Source organism: Choloepus didactylus, chromosome 9 (assembly GCF_015220235.1).
Source record: "Choloepus didactylus isolate mChoDid1 chromosome 9, mChoDid1.pri, whole genome shotgun sequence".
Classification (NCBI taxonomy): domain Eukaryota; kingdom Metazoa; phylum Chordata; class Mammalia; order Pilosa; family Megalonychidae; genus Choloepus; species Choloepus didactylus.
In genome coordinates, this window is record NC_051315.1 from 6,198,101 (window position 1) to 6,216,354 (window position 18,254).

Below are 18,254 nucleotides of genomic sequence, written 5' to 3' on the forward strand. Positions count from 1 at the left end.
TCTAGTGTATGGATGAGTGGAGGAATGGGGATAAAAACTAAAGGACAAATGGGGTGGGATGGGGGATGATTTGGGTGTTTTTTTTCACTTTTATTTTTTATTCTTGTTCTGGCTCTTTCTGATGTAAGGAAAATGTTCAGAGATAGATTGTGGTGATGAACACGTAACTATGTTATCATACTGTGGACAGTGGATTGTGTATCATGGATGATTGTATGGTGTGTGAATGTATTTCAATAAAACTGAATTTAATTAAAAAAATGGGGTGGTATTGAAGGAAAAATAAAATCAATGCAAACTAGAAACTATAGTTAACAGAAACATTGTATTATGCTTCCTTTAAGGTAACAAAGGAAATATACCAAAGCTAAATGCCTATAAGAGTGGGACATAAGGGAGAGGTATGGGACTCTTGGCATTGGTGTTGTTGTCTGACTCTTTTATTGTACTTTAGTATAATTCTGTCTTTACTTTTGTTGTTTTTTAGCTGTCATTTTTTTTTCTTTTTCTTTTGTCTCTCTACCTTCTTTGATTCTTCCCTCTCTTTTGTGGAAGAAATGGAGACATCCTTAAATATATAGTGGTGATGGTGTCTTTATTTCTTTTCTAGAGTAATGAAAATGTTCTAAAAGTTGAAAAAAAATTAATTGTGGTAATGGATGCACAGCTGTATGATGGTACCGGGGGCAATTGATTGTACACTTTGGATCTTTGGATAATTGTATGGTATGTGAACAATCTCAATTAAAAAAAAAAACTATAAAAGCAACCCCTTCCTGCAATGTGGGGTGCCTCTCACCTCTTTCTTCTTGCAAAAGCAACCACATGCCCTTCTGCATGTGTACTTAATAAATTTTCTGCTTGCTTGCTCAAAAAAAAAAGTTGATTGTGGTGATGAATGTACAACTATATGAGGATATTGTGAATAGTTGATTGTATACTGTGGATGATTGTATGGTATGTGAAAATATCTCAGTAAAACTGAATTTAAAATTTAAAAAAATGCTGTCTTCCATCACCATCATCCATACTAAAGTTGCCTTTTTCTTGATTCAGTTTTGTCCTGTTACTACAACCTTGTATCTGTTTTCCAGGGCTTTGAGAAAGATATTTCTGCCATTTCTTATTTGTTGTTTAAAGCTTCTTTGGTGGGATAGAGCTCTGAAGCGTCACACTGGGCCATCTTGATCCTAAAATCCATTCCTAGTGCACTGAATGATTTTGATACTAAGGGGTATTGGATTTTTTTCAAATGCTTTTTCTGCATTTGCTGAGATAATCATAATTATTCTCGTGATGTGTAGTATATCACATTAATTTATTTTTGGATTTTTAAACCAACCTTGAATTCTTGGGATCTATCTCACTTGGTCATGGTGTGTGATCCTTTTTATATATTGGTAGATTTGATTTGCTAGTATTTTGTAAAGGAGTTTTGCATCTATATTCATAAAAGATTTTACCTGTAGCTTTCTTTTCTCTTGATGTCTTTGATTTTGGTATTTGAGTAATACTTGCCTTATAAACTAAGTTAGGAGTCTTCCATTTTTTTTTAAGAGTTTGTGAGGATTGGTATTAATTCTTCTACAAACATTTGTTAGAATTCAGCAGTGAAGCCATTGGGTTCTGAACTTCTCTTTGGGGGAAGTTTTTTATTATTAATTCAAACTCTTCTTATATTCACATTTTCTTTTTCTTCTTGAGTCAGTTTTGGTTGTTTATGTCTTTCTAGGATTTTGTCCATTTCACTAAGTTATCTATTTGTTGACATACGGTTATTGATGGCTTTCCCTTATAATTCTTTTTACTTCCATAAGGTTGATTGTAATGTACCCTCTTTCATTTCTGGCATTAATAATTTGTGATCTCTCTTTTTCCTTGGTTAGCCTGGATAGAAGTTGATCACGTTTTAAAATATTTTCAGAGAACTAGCTTTTGGTTTCACTTATTTTCAGTATCATTTGGTTGCTTTCAATTTCATTGATTTCTGCTCTAATTTTTAAAATTTGTTTGCTTTAGGCTTTATTGGCTTTAGATTTAAATTGCTCTTTTTTCTCTTGTTTCCAATTCTAGAAGCTTAGATAATTGATTTTTTATCTTCCCTTCCTATATATATATGTAGTGCTTTAAATTTTCATCCAAACACTACTTTCCCTGCATCCCATAATTTTTGATAAGTTGTATTTTCATTTCCATTTAGTTTACACTTTATTGGTAAGTGCATATGCACTAAGGATTGTGACTTCTTGGAGAATTGACCCCTTTACTTCCTGATAATCTACCTTGTTCTGAATATGCCTTGTCTGAAATTAATTTAGCTACTCCATTTTTCTTTTTTTTTAATAATTCAATTTTATTGAGATATATTCACATACCATGCAGTCATACAAAGTGTACAATCAGTTGTTCACAGTACCACCATATAGTTGTACGTCCATCACCAAAATTAATTTTTGAACATTTTCATTACCATACACACAAAAGTAATAAAGAATAAAAATTAAAGTGAAAAAGAACAATTAAAGATCACTGGGTGCTTTTTTTTTTTTTTTTGCCCCCATTTTTCTACTCATCTATCCATAAACTAGACAAAGGGGAATGTGGTCCATATGGCTTTCCCAATCACATTGTCACCCCTCATAAGCTACATTTTTATACAATCATCTTCAAGATTCAAGGGTTCTGGGTTGTAGTTTGATAATTTCAGGTATTTACTGCTAGCTATTCCAATTCATTAGAACCTAAAAAGGGTTACCTATATTATGCGTAAGAGTGCCCACCAGAGTGACCTCTCGGCTCCTTTTGGAATCTCTCAGCGACTGAAACTTATTTCGTTTCACATCCCCCTTTTGGTCAAGAAGATGTTCTCCATCCCATGATGCCGGGTCCAGATTCCTCCCCAGGAGTCATATCCCACGTTGCTAGGGGTATTTACACCCCTGGGTGTCAGATCCCATGTAGGGGGGAGGGCAGTGATTCCATCTGCCAAGTTGGCTTAGCTAGAGAGAGAGGACCACATCTGAGCAACAAAGAGGCATTCGGGAGGAAGCTCTTAGGCACAATTTTAAGCAGGCCTAGCCTCTCCTTTGCAGCAACAGTCTAACCAGGGCAAGTCCCGTGATTGAGGGCTCAGCCCATCAAACTCCATGTTTCTTTTGATTGGTGTTAACCTAGTATATTTTTCTCCATCCCTTTACTTTTGTTTATCTGTGTCTTTATAGTTAAAGTGGGTTTCTTGTAGAAAATATACAGTTGGATCTTTTTTTTTATACACGCTGACAATTTTTTTAATTGGTGTAATTAGACCATTTGTATTTAAACTGATTATTGGTATAGTTGGATTAATGTCTTACCATGTTGATAACTTTTTTCTTTTCATTGCACTTGTTCTTTGTTTTCTTCCCTTTATTCTCTGCCTTCTCTGGTTTAATTGAACATTTTTTATGACTCCTTTTTCTCTCTTCTCTTATTATTATTAAAAATAAGAATATCAATTATTTTTCTTTTTTTAAATATTTAGTGGTTGCCCTAGAGTTTGCCACATCCTTTTATAACTGATGGAACTCCTCTTTCAAATAACACTGCACTGCTTCACATAATAACACAATATTCACAATATTCATGATTGCTCCTGTCATAACATTTCTGTTGTTCATGTCGTTTATACAGTACTTTGTTTACTGTTATTTCTTCTAACAGTTATCTATTACGTCAGTTAAGAATAAGAAAAATAAAATAAGTTATTTTACCTTCATTTATTCATTCTTTGATGTGCTTCCTTTCTTTACATAGATCTGTGTTTCTAACCTATGTCATTTTCCTGCTCCCTGGAGAACTTCTTTTAACTTTTCCTCCAGGGCAGATCTCCTGGCAATAAATTCCTTCAGTGCTTATTTGTTTGAGAAAGTCTTTATTTTTCCTCCAGTTTCAGAGAATAATTTTGTTAGATACAGGATTTTAGTTTGATGGGGTTTTTTCTTTGAACTCTTTAAATATTTCACTCCACTCTTTTCTTGCTTGCATGGTTTCTGACAAGAAGCCCAGAGGGCTTCTCATCCTTTTTCCTTTATCAGTTTATTTTTCTCTGTCTTCTTTCAGGATTTTCTCTTACCTTTGGTTTTCTGAAGTTTTAATATGATATCCTAGGATGAGGTTTCTTCATATATATCCTGCTTTGTGATTCCTGAGCTTCCAAGATCTGTGGTTTGGTGTTTGATAATTCTGGGAAATTCTTAGCCATTATTACTTCAAATAGTGCTTCAGTTTGACTCTCTTTTCCTTCTGATAGTCCAGTTACACATAGGTTACACCTTTTGAAACTGTCCTGCAATTCTTGGATGTTCTCTTCTGGTTTTTCAGTGTATTTTCTCTGTGTTTCAGTTTGGGACAGTTCTATTGACCCAACTTCAAGTTCACTGTTTCTTTCTCACCCTGTCTAGTCTACTTAAGGATCCTCAAAGGAATTCTTCATTTGTTACAGTGTTTTTATTTTTAGCTTTCCCTTTTGATCCTTAGGGTCTTCAGCTCTCTGCCTAGATTACCCATCTGTTCTTGTGTGTTGTCTTTTTTCATTAGAGTCTTAGCATTTTAACCATCGTTCTTTTAAATTTGCAGTCTGATGATTCCAGCATCTGTGTTGTATCTGAGTCTCTTCATGTGTTTTTTCCTGCCTTTGGCATGACTTGTTATTTTGTGTTGAAAGCCTGACATGATGTCTCAGGTAAGCAGAAGTGAGGTAAGTAAGCTTTTAGTGTGAGGATTTGTGTTAATTTGGGTAGGAGTCGGTCCTTAGTGTTTGCTGTAACTGTAGGTGCTAGAGACTTCCATTTCCTCTTGTGTCCTTGTTTGTTCCCCATTGTGTTTGGGTTTCCCTAAGAGCTCTTTCTTAGGTAGAGCCTGAGCCTCACGCTCTTTCAGCTGTGATCCTCTGTTGCGCAATGCAGCCCTGCGGTGCAATGGTAAGGTATGTGGGGGGGCAGGGGAGCAGTCTACAGTCTATGATTAAACCTCAGTCTTTTAGTGGCCCCTTGTCCCTGGGATGCTATGGCCCCCATAAGTGTTTCTCAGCTTTGTTTCCGCCTTATGTGAGACAGGAAGACAAGAGTGGGCCAGAGATGGGTAACTGTCCTTCCCCCAAGTGAGATGAGGCTCTGGTAAACTCTTTTCTCCTGGAGAGTAGGCCTTATTATGAAGAACACGCTGGCCATATTTCAAAAATGGTTACTTTTCCCTCCCCTCCAGATACAGAAAGGGATTTTCCTTGGCTCCTTACCATGAGAACCTGGTGGAATTCTTGCAGGTAAAAACTAGAGAAGTGTGGAGCCTCCCTAAGACTGTGGCCCCCAGTTTTTCTCTCTAACTAGTCCCACTCAGCCTTCAGCAGTCCACCAAATTAACACTTAGTGACTAGTGGAGGGCAAGACAGGCACCACTAGGACTGTTTTCCCTGCACATATTCTGGTGTCCTTGGGCAAACTAATGAACCTCATTGAGTCTCTGTCATCATACCCATCAAACTGGCATAACAAGACTTTCTATTTCCAAGGTATTGATGAAATGATTAAATGAGATATTCTTTGCAGACCCTTTAAGATAGTGCTAAGGGGCCAATATTTGGACTATGGTGAAATTTACCTAGTTTGATCATAAATGAAAACCTCTAAGTCAGAAACTAGGAAAGCGAAACATCACAGTGATAGAAAGGAATGGCTCTTCTGTTGATGGACACATGGGTTGTTTCCACCTATTGGATATTGTAGATAATGTGGCTATGGACATTGATACAAAGCATCTGTTTGGAAAAAAAAAGGAATGGAATAACTTTCAAACATTTCAAGGTGTTTGAAAAGCTGAAGACAGTACTCGTTTTTATAAGTAGTGACTTTGCTTTTTTATAAAAATTATACATATTTAGTTTTAAAAATGAAGTCCACTGAGAGAGGTACAGAGAAGAAATTAATCTCCCAAAGTTCTACCACTTAGGAAAAAAATCAGTGTTAACTTTTAGTGATCATAGTTCTAGATATCACTGTGCATATTTGGATAGAAATGTGGAGATAATAGAGATGATAAACATAATTTTATAGAAGAGATTTACTGTACTAGCTATGTTTTATATAAACAACATTAAATTAATTTTGTTTGACTTTAAAGATGATAAAAACTAGTGAAACAGAAAGAGATATTAGTTCTTTTAGAAAGTCAATTCCAATATATAGTATAGTTTTCCCTGAAATGAAGAGTCCTAAGCTACGTGTCAAAGGTACACACACAAATAAAAAGTGATCCAGGATAATTTCCATAAAGCCCTACCTAGTTAAGTTTCTGAACTTTAAGGATAAAGAATTCTTCAGACATTCAGGCATAAAAAATAAGTGTTCATACCAAGACAATTCACTGAACTAAAGAATAGTCTTCTCAACAAATGGTGCTGAGACTACTGAATAGCCACATATGCAAAATAATGATTTTGAATCCCTACTTTACCGTATAGAAAAATTAACTCAAAGTGGATCAAAGACCTAAATATAAGAGTTTAAATCATAGAACTCTTAGAAGATAATATAGGACATTGTGTTAGGCAATAATTCTGTAGATACAGTGCCAAAAGCAAACGCAATAATAGAAAACGATGATATATAGGGCTTCATCAAAATCAAAAACGTTTGTCCTTTAAATGACACCACCAAAAAAGTGAAAAGACAATCCACAGACTAGGAGAAAATATTTGTAAGTCTTATATCTGTAAGGAACTTGTATTCAGAAATGTAAAGAACTCTTACAACTCAATAATAAGACAAATAACCCAATTAATGAAATGGGCAAAAGACTTGAATAAACATTTCTTCAAAGAAGATATATGGATGTCCAATAAGCATATGAAAAGATGCTCAACATCATTAGTTATGCAAATAAAAAACCACAATGAGATGCCACTTCACACCCACTAGTATGGCTATAATTTAAAAAACAGAAAAACAAATGTGGCAAGGATATGGAGAAATTGGAACCCTTGTCCACTTCATGAGGGGTGGTAAAATGGTATAAAGGCTTTGGGAAACAGACTGGAAGTTTATCAAAATATTAAAACTAGAGTTATCATATGTCTGAGCAATTTCACTCCAAGGTGCATACCCAAGAGATTTGAAAACAGATGTTCACACAAAAATTAAAGGCATAGCAATATTCATATAGCCCAAAAGTATAAACAACCCAAATGTCAGTCAACTCATGGATAAACAAAATTCAATGTAGCCATACAATGGAATACTCTTTGACAATAAAAAGGAATGAAGTTCTGATACATGCTACAACATGGATGAACCTTAAAAACATGCCAAGTCCAGGCACAAAAGGTCACATATTTTCTAATTTATATGAAATGTCCAAAATCAGCAAATCCATAGGGATAGAAAGTAGATTAGTGTTGCCAGGAACGAAGGGGGTCAGGGAATGGAGAGTGACTGTTAATGGGTGGGCGGTTTCTTTTGGGGGCAATGAAAATTTCCAACATCAGAATATGATCACAAAACCCCGTAAATATACTAAAATCCATTATACTGAATACTCTAAATAAGTGACTTTTATGTTATATAAATTAAAACTCAAAACTGCTTTAAAAAATAACAAAAAGCAAGCCCCATCAAGGGTGTACACTCAGCCTGGCCTAAGGCTTCTCCATGCCAGATTTGGTACCAGAAGACTATGACCCAAGACTGTGATCTAAGAATAATATACACAGTGAAGTTGGTTATTCAAATATAAAAGCAACAGGCAGACAGACATTGCTGAAAAAGCTACTTGAGGATGAAATCCAGCCAAACAAGAAAGATTCAAAATAAAGAACCCAAGAATGGACAAGTCAAGGTAGAGGATGGGTGACACATTATAGACCCAAGGTTAAGCAATAGGGAATATATGGTTTGAAATAAACTGATCATTAACTCCCTTCTTTTAGAGATGAGTTGAAAAGTGATGTTGAAGTTCCTTCCTCTTCCCCTCCCTCTGCCTTTTGATTTTGATGTTTAGATCCTTTTTATGTTGTCAGTATAGGCTCTAAGCTGCCCTACAAGGACAAACAACTCCAAAATTTCAGTGGCTTAAGAGCAGAATATTCCTCACTTTATGAACCCTTTCGGACACTGCTTGTCCAAAGTCCTCACTCCACGCAGCCAGGCACGGGGGACACAGACGGAAAGGGGGTCCAGCATCTTGTCAGTGCCACACTGGGGTACCTGGCCCCCACTGTCACCTCCCCAGGGGAAAAGACAGCTGGAAGATCTCACATGGGTGATACAAGGCCTTAGCCCAGAAGTCAGACCCATCACTTTTACCCACAGCTTTTTGGTCAGAACTAATCACACTCTTCCGTCTTTAACTGCACTAGACTAGAGAGTATAATCTTCTAATTCCCTGGAAGAGAGGGAGAACTGGATGTGAGTAAGGTCTAGAAGGTTCTACCACAGCATGAGACTGGGACTGAGCCAGTCAGATTGTCTGCCCTGGTTGTAAGTACATCCCTAATGATGCACATGGTCAGGAGAACCTTAGGCCTCTGAGCTGGCAGAAAAGACTTAATGCTGGGACATGCAGCCAGCAGCAGTGTGGGTGTCCTGAGCTCTGGGGTCTCATGCTCGTTAGCTGCAGCCCTGTCCCCAGGACAAGGGGCGAGGTACAAAATTAGCCTGTCTCAGAGCCAGCCTGATTCTCCAGCTCTCCAAAGGAGCCTGTGTCTTCCAGTAAGTTCTTTTTTTTTTTTTTTTTTAACTTTTTGTTGTTGTAACAAACAACTCAAAATTTCCCATTTTAACCACATTCAAGTGTACAATTCAGTAGTACTGATTATATTCACAATATTTTTCATCATCTTATTCTCTCTTTCCTCTGCTCCCTACCCCTGGTAACGTATAAACTATCTGTCTATAAGAAGTTTGCTTCTTCTAGGCATTTTATATAAGCAAGATCAGACAATATTTGTCTTTTTGTTTCTGGCATACTTTGCTTAACACAATGTCTTTAAGATTCATCCATGTTGTAGCATACATCAGAACTTCATTACTTTTTATGGCTGAAAAACATTCCATTTAGTATATATACCACTTTTTTTAATGCAATTTTATTGAGATATATTCATACAGCATAGAAACCATAAGAAGTATACAATTACTGGTTCAGAGTATCATCACATAGTAGTGCACACAGCCCCATGATCAACTTGAGGACATTTTCATTACTCCAGAAAAGAAATAAAAAAGAAAACCTTAATCCTCCCATACTCCTATCCCCCCATATTATTGACCCACAGTAATGGTGGGGTATATTTGTTACTGTTGATGAAAGAGTATAAAATATTACTGTTAACTATAGTACATAGTTTGCAATATATGCATTTTTCCCATATATCTCTCTATTATTAACTCCTTGTAATAGTGTCATACATTCGTTCCACTTCATAAAAGAACTTTTAATATTTTTACAGTTAATCACAGACATTGTCCACCACAAGAGTCACTGTTTTATACATTCCTGTGCTTTAACCTCCAACTTTCTTTCTGGTGACACACATGACTCTAAACTTTCCCTTTCCACCACATGCACACACCATCCAGCACAGTTAATTATTCTCACAATAACGTGCTTCTGTCACCTCTGTTCAGTAAATTCTTTATCTACTTAAAGCAGCCAAGGTGGATTTTTGTCACTTGAAACTGAGGGTCCTGACCGACGGGGGCCTGCTGAACACAAAACAAAACAATCCACTTTCTCCAGAGCTCATTCTGCAGATAAGGGTAAGACTCACAATAGAAACGTTGAATTTGGCATGGGTTGGGCATAATAGGTTTCAGTCCCAGTTCCCAACTGGGGCCACCATCAGAATTACCCTTGTTAGTTTGGCTTTTATTTCCTTCAAAAACAAAAACAGAAAAAATAATGCATTCTACCAAGTATGCAAGGACACACTCATACATGCCCCATTTCTTTCCCAAAATTAAGGGCTTACTTCATCAGTAATTGAGCATTACATGCAGCTCTGCCAGCACTTCAGGGTGAGATATAGGAATAACTTCTCAAGCACTAAACTACAGTTAAATGCTAACCCATTTTGGAAAGGAAATAGAGGTGCCAAGTAGTTTCCAGCTACCAAAAATAAAGATACGCAGAATGGGAGAAAATATTCTAATATTTTCTGGCATATATCTAAGTGATTTGTATCCATAATATATAAAGAACTATTACAACTCAGTGATAAAAAAGATAACCCAATTAAATATGGGCAAAAGACTTGAATAGACATCTCTCCAAAGACATGTACAAATGGCCATTAATCCCATGAAAAGATGCTCAACTCCATTAGCCATTAGGAAAATGTAAATGAAAATCATGCAATACCACTTTCACACTCATGAGGTGGCTAAAATAAAAGAGGCCGACAATAACAAGTATTATCGAGAATGTGGAGGAATTGGAACCCTCATTCATTGGTGGTGGGATTGTACAATGGTACTGCCACCTTTGAAAACAATCCAGCAGCTCCTCAAATGTTAAACCTAAAGTTCCATATGACCCAGTAATTCCACTTCTAGTTATATACCCAAAAGAAATAAAAACACGTTTCTACATAAAGACATATGCAAATATACATAGCAGCATTATTTTTTTCCTAAACTTTTTATTTTGAAATAGTTTCAAATTTAGAAGACAGTATGTAACAGAGAAATCCTGAAACCCCACCTCCACCCTAGAGACCCAGATCCAACAGTTTTAATATTTTGATACATTTGCCACATCATTCTATTTATCCATCTATCTATATCTATCTCTCCATCTATTTATCTATAGATGAATACTCTATTTGTCTATCTATTCATTTTCTAAATATTTCAGAGTAGTTTGCATACATCATGCTCCATTAACACATAATATTTCCATGTACATTTCCTAAGAGCAAAGATATTCATTTATATAACCGCATTAGGTAGCGTTATCAAGGTCAAGAACTTTAACATTCATATATATGACATACATATTCATTAATTTACACTAGTAATGTTTACTTTTATTAAAGGAGTACATACAGCCTTTAAATGAGCATTGACCAATACATCTGCTGAAGGTCACCTTCCCACTGAGGTCAGGTCAGCAAGTTCATCTCCTCGCTGGGGAAGAAGACAAGGAGAGAAGACAAAGAATTCACCTCCACCCTGCCCTTTGTAAATCCCCCTCTTCTCACCAGCGGAAAGCACCCTTATCAGTTGGTATGTACCTCCTCTTTTCCTGTGGAGTAGCCCAAATAGATAGCATGTATGGAAACATCTTGCAGTGTTTTTACACAAATGGAATCTGGACTGAATTGGTTGTTGTGCAGCTTCTCTTTTCACTTCACAATTTCTTAGAGAGTCCATGCATAGAGAGCTCTGCCTGGCTCTTTTCCCCAGCCACCGAGTTTCCCAAGGGTGGCTATACCATAGTTAATACAGGCTCCTTTTTCCCTAATGATGGAATTAGGTAGTTTTGGTTTGTTTCACTTTTGCCTCTTGGACCCTGCTGCCCGTCTTTGTATTCGTGCCACTGTGCACACGTGCAACTGAGTTGAGAGGAAACCACTGCTAACAGTTGGCATACATCTGTCCAGTCTCTCTCCAGTGACACATGGATAGGTAAGAGTAAATGGAAACACACTGCAGTGTCTGTACAGGAATGAAAGCAGGACAGGGGTTGGATTTGGATAGGGGCTGCCAGGTGTTTTCCCCATAATCCCTTACCTTGGAAAGTGTCGGTGTATCATCTTCATTTTTACCAGTCTAATGACTGAAAAGTTTCCTGATTACTAGTAAGAATGAGCACTTTGTATATGGTTCATTAGCTATTCACATGATGTGCCAGTTTGACTGTATTATGTCCCCCCAAATGCCATTATCTTTGATGTAATCTTGTGTGGGCAGATGTATCAGTTTTGATTAGATTGTGATTCTTTGAGTGTTTCCATGGAGATGTGCCCCACCCAACTGTGGGTGATGACTCTAATTGGATAATTTCCATGGAGGCATGGCCCCACCCATTCAGGGTGGGCCTTGATCAGTGGAGCCATATAAATGAGCTGAGGGGCAGAGGGAACTCAGTGCAGTTGTAAGTGACATTTTGAAGAGAAGCTACAGCCAAGAGGGATGCTTTGAAGAAAGCACAGGAACCACAGATGAGAGTTTGAAGATGGCCGCTGAAAGCAGACTCTTGCTCCAGAGAAGCTAAGAGAGGACAAATACCCCAAGTGCAACTAAGAGTGACATTTTTGAGGAACTGCAGCCCAGAGAGGAATGTCCTGGGAGAAAGCCATTTTGAAACCAGAACTTTGGAGCGGACACCAGCCACGTGCCTTCCCAGCTAACAGAGGTTTTCTGGACACCACTGGCCATCCTCTGGTGAAGTTACCCAATTGCTGATGTGTTACCTGGGACACTTTCTGGCCTTAAGACTGTAACTGTGTAACCAAATAAACCCCCTTTTATAAAAGCCAATCCATCTCTGGTGTTTTGCATTCCAGCAGCATTAGCAAACTAGAACACATGGTTTATGCTATACATTGCCTATTTGTATTATGGCCAGTTTCTCTTTGGAGTCTTATTGATTTGCAATTATTCTATAATCATTCTGGATATGAACCTTTTGACTGTTAAAATGTTACAAATATTTTCTCCCAATGTGAAACTTTCCCTTTAACCTTGTTTTCCCAACAATTTTACTACTTTCCTTTTGCTCATGATCATATTAGCAAAAATTTACTAATGCCTTGATATTATCAGCTCGTATCAAGAAAAGCAAAGCAAACAGAAAAGAAGTTCCCAATTTGCCCTTTTTTAAATAAAAAATTCAGTTTTATTGAGACATATTTGCATACCATACAGTCATCCACAGTGTACAGTTATTCACAGTACCATCATATAGTTGTGCGTTTATCACCACAATCGATTTTTGAACATTTTCCTTACTCCAATATATATATATATATAAGAATAAAACGAAAAGAAAAAAAGAACACCTAAAATATTCCATCCCCCCATCCCATGCTATTTTTCATTTAATTTTTGTTCTTATTTTTCTGCTCATCCATCCATACAATGGATAAAGCAGTGTGAGGCACAAGGTTTTCACAATCACACAGTCACACAGTGTAAGCTACATAGTTATACCATCATCTTCAAGAATAAAGGCTACTGGGTTGCAGTTCGACAGTTTCAGGTATTTCCTTCTAGCTATTCCAATACACTAAAAACTAAAAAGGGATATCTATGTTGTACAAAAGAATGCCATCCAGAGTGACTTCTCAATTCCATTTGAAATCTCTCAGCCACAAAAACTTTATTTTGTTTCATTTCGCTTCCCACTTTTAGTCAAGAAGGCTTTCTCAATCGCATGATGCCAGGTCCAGGCTCATCCCTGGAAGTCAGGTCCCACGTAGAGGGGGTGGGCAGTGAGTTTACCTGCAGAGTTGGCTTAGAGAAAGAGGCCACATCTGAGCAACAAAGATGTTCTCTGGGGGAGACTCTTAGGCACAATTATAAGTAGGCTTAGCCTCTCCTTTGCAGTGACAAGCTTTGCACATTATGGTTAGTCCATATTAGTGAAGCATTATAATGTTTGTCTTCTTGTTTCTTGCAAACTTCACTCAAAATGCTGTCCTCAAGATCCATTCACCTAGTTGCATGTCACAATTTCATCCCTTCTTTCAGCTGCTCGGTGTTCTATTGTATGTATACACCACAGTTTACCATCTGTTCATCAGTTGATGTACCTTAGGCCACCTCCACCCATTGTAAATCATTAATACTGCTGGCATAAACACCAGTGTGCAAATGTCCATTTGTACCCCGCTCTCAGTTCTTCAAAGAATATATCCAATAATGGGGTTACAGGGCATTATAGCACCCACATACTTAGCTTCTTGTGGAACCACAACACTGACCTCCAGATAGGCTACACAATTCTACCTCCCCACCAATGGTAAATAGGTACATCCCTCTCTCCATGTTTTCTCCAGCACTTGTATCCTTCTGTTTATTTTTTCCCTGCAATTTTATAGAGATATATTCACATACCATACAATCATCCACAGTGTACAATCAGTTGTTCAGAGTATTATCATATAGTTGTGCATTCATCACCACAATCAGTACTTGAACATATTCATGACTTCAAAAGAAATTTTTTAAAGAATAATAAAAAAGATAGAAGAACAAATAAAAATACAATACAATACAATAAGGTCAGACAACACCACCACTAACAAGAATCCCATAACCCTCCCTTATATCCCCCTCTCATAGACATTTAGCTTTGGTGTATTGCCTTTGTTACATTTTAAGGGAAGCATATTACGTTACTGTTAACCGTAGACTCCAGCTTGCATTGCTTTTATTCTTTCTCCAAATACCATCCCTTTTTCAACGCCTTGCAAGGTTGACATTCATTTGTTCTCCCACATGTAAAAACATTTTATTTGTACATTTAATCACCATCATTGACAAATCTGGGTTCTACAGTCCCAGTTTTTTAACTTTTCTGAAAAAGTCCTTTAATGTACAAAAGTGTTTACTTTTGAGGAGATCCTATTTATCTATTCTTTGATTGCTCATGCTTTGGGTGTAAGGTCTAGGAAACCACCTCCTATCACAAACTCTGTAAGATATTTCCCTACATATTCTTCTAAAAGTCTTATGGTCTTAGCACTAGTGTTTAGGTATTTGATCCATTTTGAGTTAATTTTTGTATAAGGTGTGAGGTAGGAGTCCTTTTTCATTCTCTTGGATATGGATATCCGGTTCTCCAAACACCAATTATTGAAGAGGCGCTCTGTCCCAGCTGTGTTGGCTTGACTGCCTTCTCAAAGATTAGTTATCCGTAGATGTGAGAGTCTATTTCTGAACACTCAATTCGATTCCATTTGTACTGACCAATGGAATAGATCTATCTTTATGCCAGTACCATGCTGTTTTGCCCACTGTAGCTTTGTAGTATGTTTTAAGATCAGCTTGTGTGAGACCTCCCACTTTGTTCCTCTTTCTCAAGATATTTTGGCTATTTGGGACACCCTGCCCTTCCAAATAAATTTGGTTATTGGTTTTCCTATTTCTGCAAAGTAAGTTGTTGAGATTTTAATTGGTATTGCATTGAATCTATAAATCAGTTTAGGAAGAATTGACATCTTAACTGTATTTAGTCTTCCAATGCATGAACATGGTATGTTCTTCCATTTTTTAAGGTCCTGTTTGATTTCTTTTAGCAGCTTCTTGTAGTTTTCTGTGTATAGGTTTTTTGTGGCCTTGGTTAGGTTTATTCCTAAATACTTGATTCTTTTGGTTGCTATTGTAAATGGAATTTTTTTCTTGATTTCCTACTCCTGATGCTCATTACTTGTGTATAGAAACACTGCTGATTTTTGCGTGTTGATCTTGTAGCCTGCCACTTTGCTCTATTCATTGAATAGCTCTAGTAGCTTTGCTGTAGATTTTTCTGGATTTTCTTTATATAAGATCATGTCATCTGCAACCAGTGAAAGTTTTACTTCTTCCTTTCCAATTTGGATGCCTTTTATTTCTTTTTCTTGCCTAATTGCTCTAGCTAGTACTTCCAGCACAATGCTGAATAACAATGGTGACAGTGGGCATCTCTGTCTTGTTCCTGATCTTAGGGGGAAAGCTTTCAGTCTTTCTCCATTGAGAATGATGTTGGCTGTGGGTTTTTCATATATTCTCTTTATCATCTTGAGGAAATTCCCTTCTATTCCTATCCTTTGAAGTGTTTTCATCAACAAAGGATGTTGAATTTTGTCAAATGCCTTTTCTGCATCAATTGAGATGATCATGTGGTTTTTTTTCCTTCAATTTATTGATGTGGTGTATTGCATTTATTTATTTTTATTGGTTTTCTTGTGTTGAATCGGCCTTGCATACCTAGAATAAATTCCATTTGGTCATAGTGTATAATTCTTTTAATGTGCTGCTGGATTCGATTTGTGAGTATTTTGTTGAGGATTTTTGGGTCTATATTCATTAAAGAGATTGGCCTATAATTTTTTTGTTGTATCTTTGTCAGACATTAGTATTAGAGTACTGTTGGCTTCATAGAATGAATTAGGTAGCTTTCCCTCCTCTTCAATTTTTTTGAAGAGTTTGAGCAGGATTGGTACTAATTCTTTCTTGAATGCTTGTTAGAATTCACATGTGAAGCCATCTTGTCGTGGGCTTTTCTTTTTGGGGAGCTTTTTAATGACAGACTCAATCTCTTTACTTGTGATTGGTTTATTGAGGTCATCTATTTCTTCTCGAGTCAGTGTTGGTTGTTCATGCTTTTCTAAGAAGTTGTCCATTTTGTCTAAGTTTTCTAGTTTATTAGCATATTGTTGTTCATAGTATCCTCTTATTATCTCCTGTATTTCTGCAGTGTCAGTAATTATATCCCCTTTCCCATTTCTGATTGTATTTATTTGCATCCCCCCCTGCCGCCCCGCATTAGCCTAGTTAAAGTTCCATTGATTTTATTGATTTTCTCAAAGAACCAACTTCTGGTTTTGTTGATTCTCTCTACTGTTTTCCTGTTGTTCACAATTTCACTTATTTCTGCTCTAACCTTTGTTATTTCTTTCCTTCTGTTTGCTTTGGGGTTAGTTTGCTGTTTTGCTGAGCTTTCTCTAGTTCCTCCAGGTGAACAGTTAATTCCTCAATTTTTGCTCTTTCTTCTCTTTTAATATGTGTGTTTAGGGCAATATATTTCTCTCTCAGGACTACCTTTGCTGCATCCCATAAGTTTTGATATGTTGTGTTTTCATTTTCATTTGCCTCAAGGTATTTACTGATTTCTCTTGTAATTTCTTCCTTTACCCACTGATTGTTTAATAGTGTGTTGTATAGCCTCCATATATTTTTGAATTTTCTGACCTTCTGCAGTTATTGATTTCCAACTTCATTCCATTATGATCTGAGAAAGTGTTTTGTATAACATCAATATTGTTAAATTTTTGAGACTTGCTTTGTGACCCAGGGTGTGGTCTATCCTAGAGAAAGATTCATGATCACTTGAGAAAAATGTGTATCCTGCTGTTGTGGGGTGTCATGTTCCATAAATGTCATGTCTAGTTCATTTATCCTACACTTCATATCCATTTCCTTATTTATCCTTTGTCTAGATGTTCTATCCATTGATGAGAGCAGTGTATTGAAGTCTCCAGCTATTATTGTAGAGGTATCTATTTCTCTCTTCAGTGTTGTCAGTGTTTGCCATATGTATTTTGGGGCACTCTGGCTCAGTGCATAAATATTTGTGATAGTTATGTCTTCTTGATGAATTGACCCTTTTATTAATATAAGTGTCTTTGTCTCTTTTAATTGTTTTACATTTGAAATCTTATTTCTCTGATACTAATATAGCTACTCCTGCTTTTTTCTGGTTGTTGTTTGCATGAAATATATTTTTACCAACATTTCACTTTAAACCTATTTTTGTCCTTGTGTTGAAAGTGAGTTTCTTGTAGACAGCACATAGATGAGTCCTGTTTTTTAATCCATTATGGCATTAAATGTCTTTTTATTGGGGAGTTTAATCCGTTAACAGTTAGTGTTACTACTGTAAGGGCAATACTTTCTTCTACCATTTTGTCTTTTGGATTTTATACGTCAGATCTTTTTTTTTTCTTTCTCTTCTTTTACCCTTTCTGATAGTCTTCATTTCTACACTCTTCTCCAAACCTGTCCCTCCGGTCTTTTCCTATCAGGCTGTAGCACTCCCTTTAGTATTTCTTGTAGTGCAGGTCTCTTTCTCTTATTTACAAAATCTCTCAGTGTCTGTTTGTCTGAAAATACTTAAATCTCTCCCTCATTTTTGAAGGACAGTTTTGTCAGATATAGGAATTCTTCATTGGCAGTTTTTCTCTTTCAGTGTCTTAAATATATCATACCACTGCCTTCTCACTTCCATAGTTTCTGCAAAGAAATATGTACATAGTCTTATTGAGCTTCCCTTGTATGTGATGGATTGCTTTTTGCTTGCTGCTTTCCGAATTCTCTCTATGTTCTTGACATTGGACAATCTTATTAGTAACTGTATTGGGGTAGTTCTATTGGGATCTATTCTGCTTGGGGTGTGCTCTGCTTCTTGAATCTGTAATTTTATGTCTCTCATAAGAGTTGGGAAATTTTCAGTGATTATTTCTTCTATTATTCTTTCTGCCCCCTTTCCCTTCTCTTCCCCCTCTGGGACACCTATAA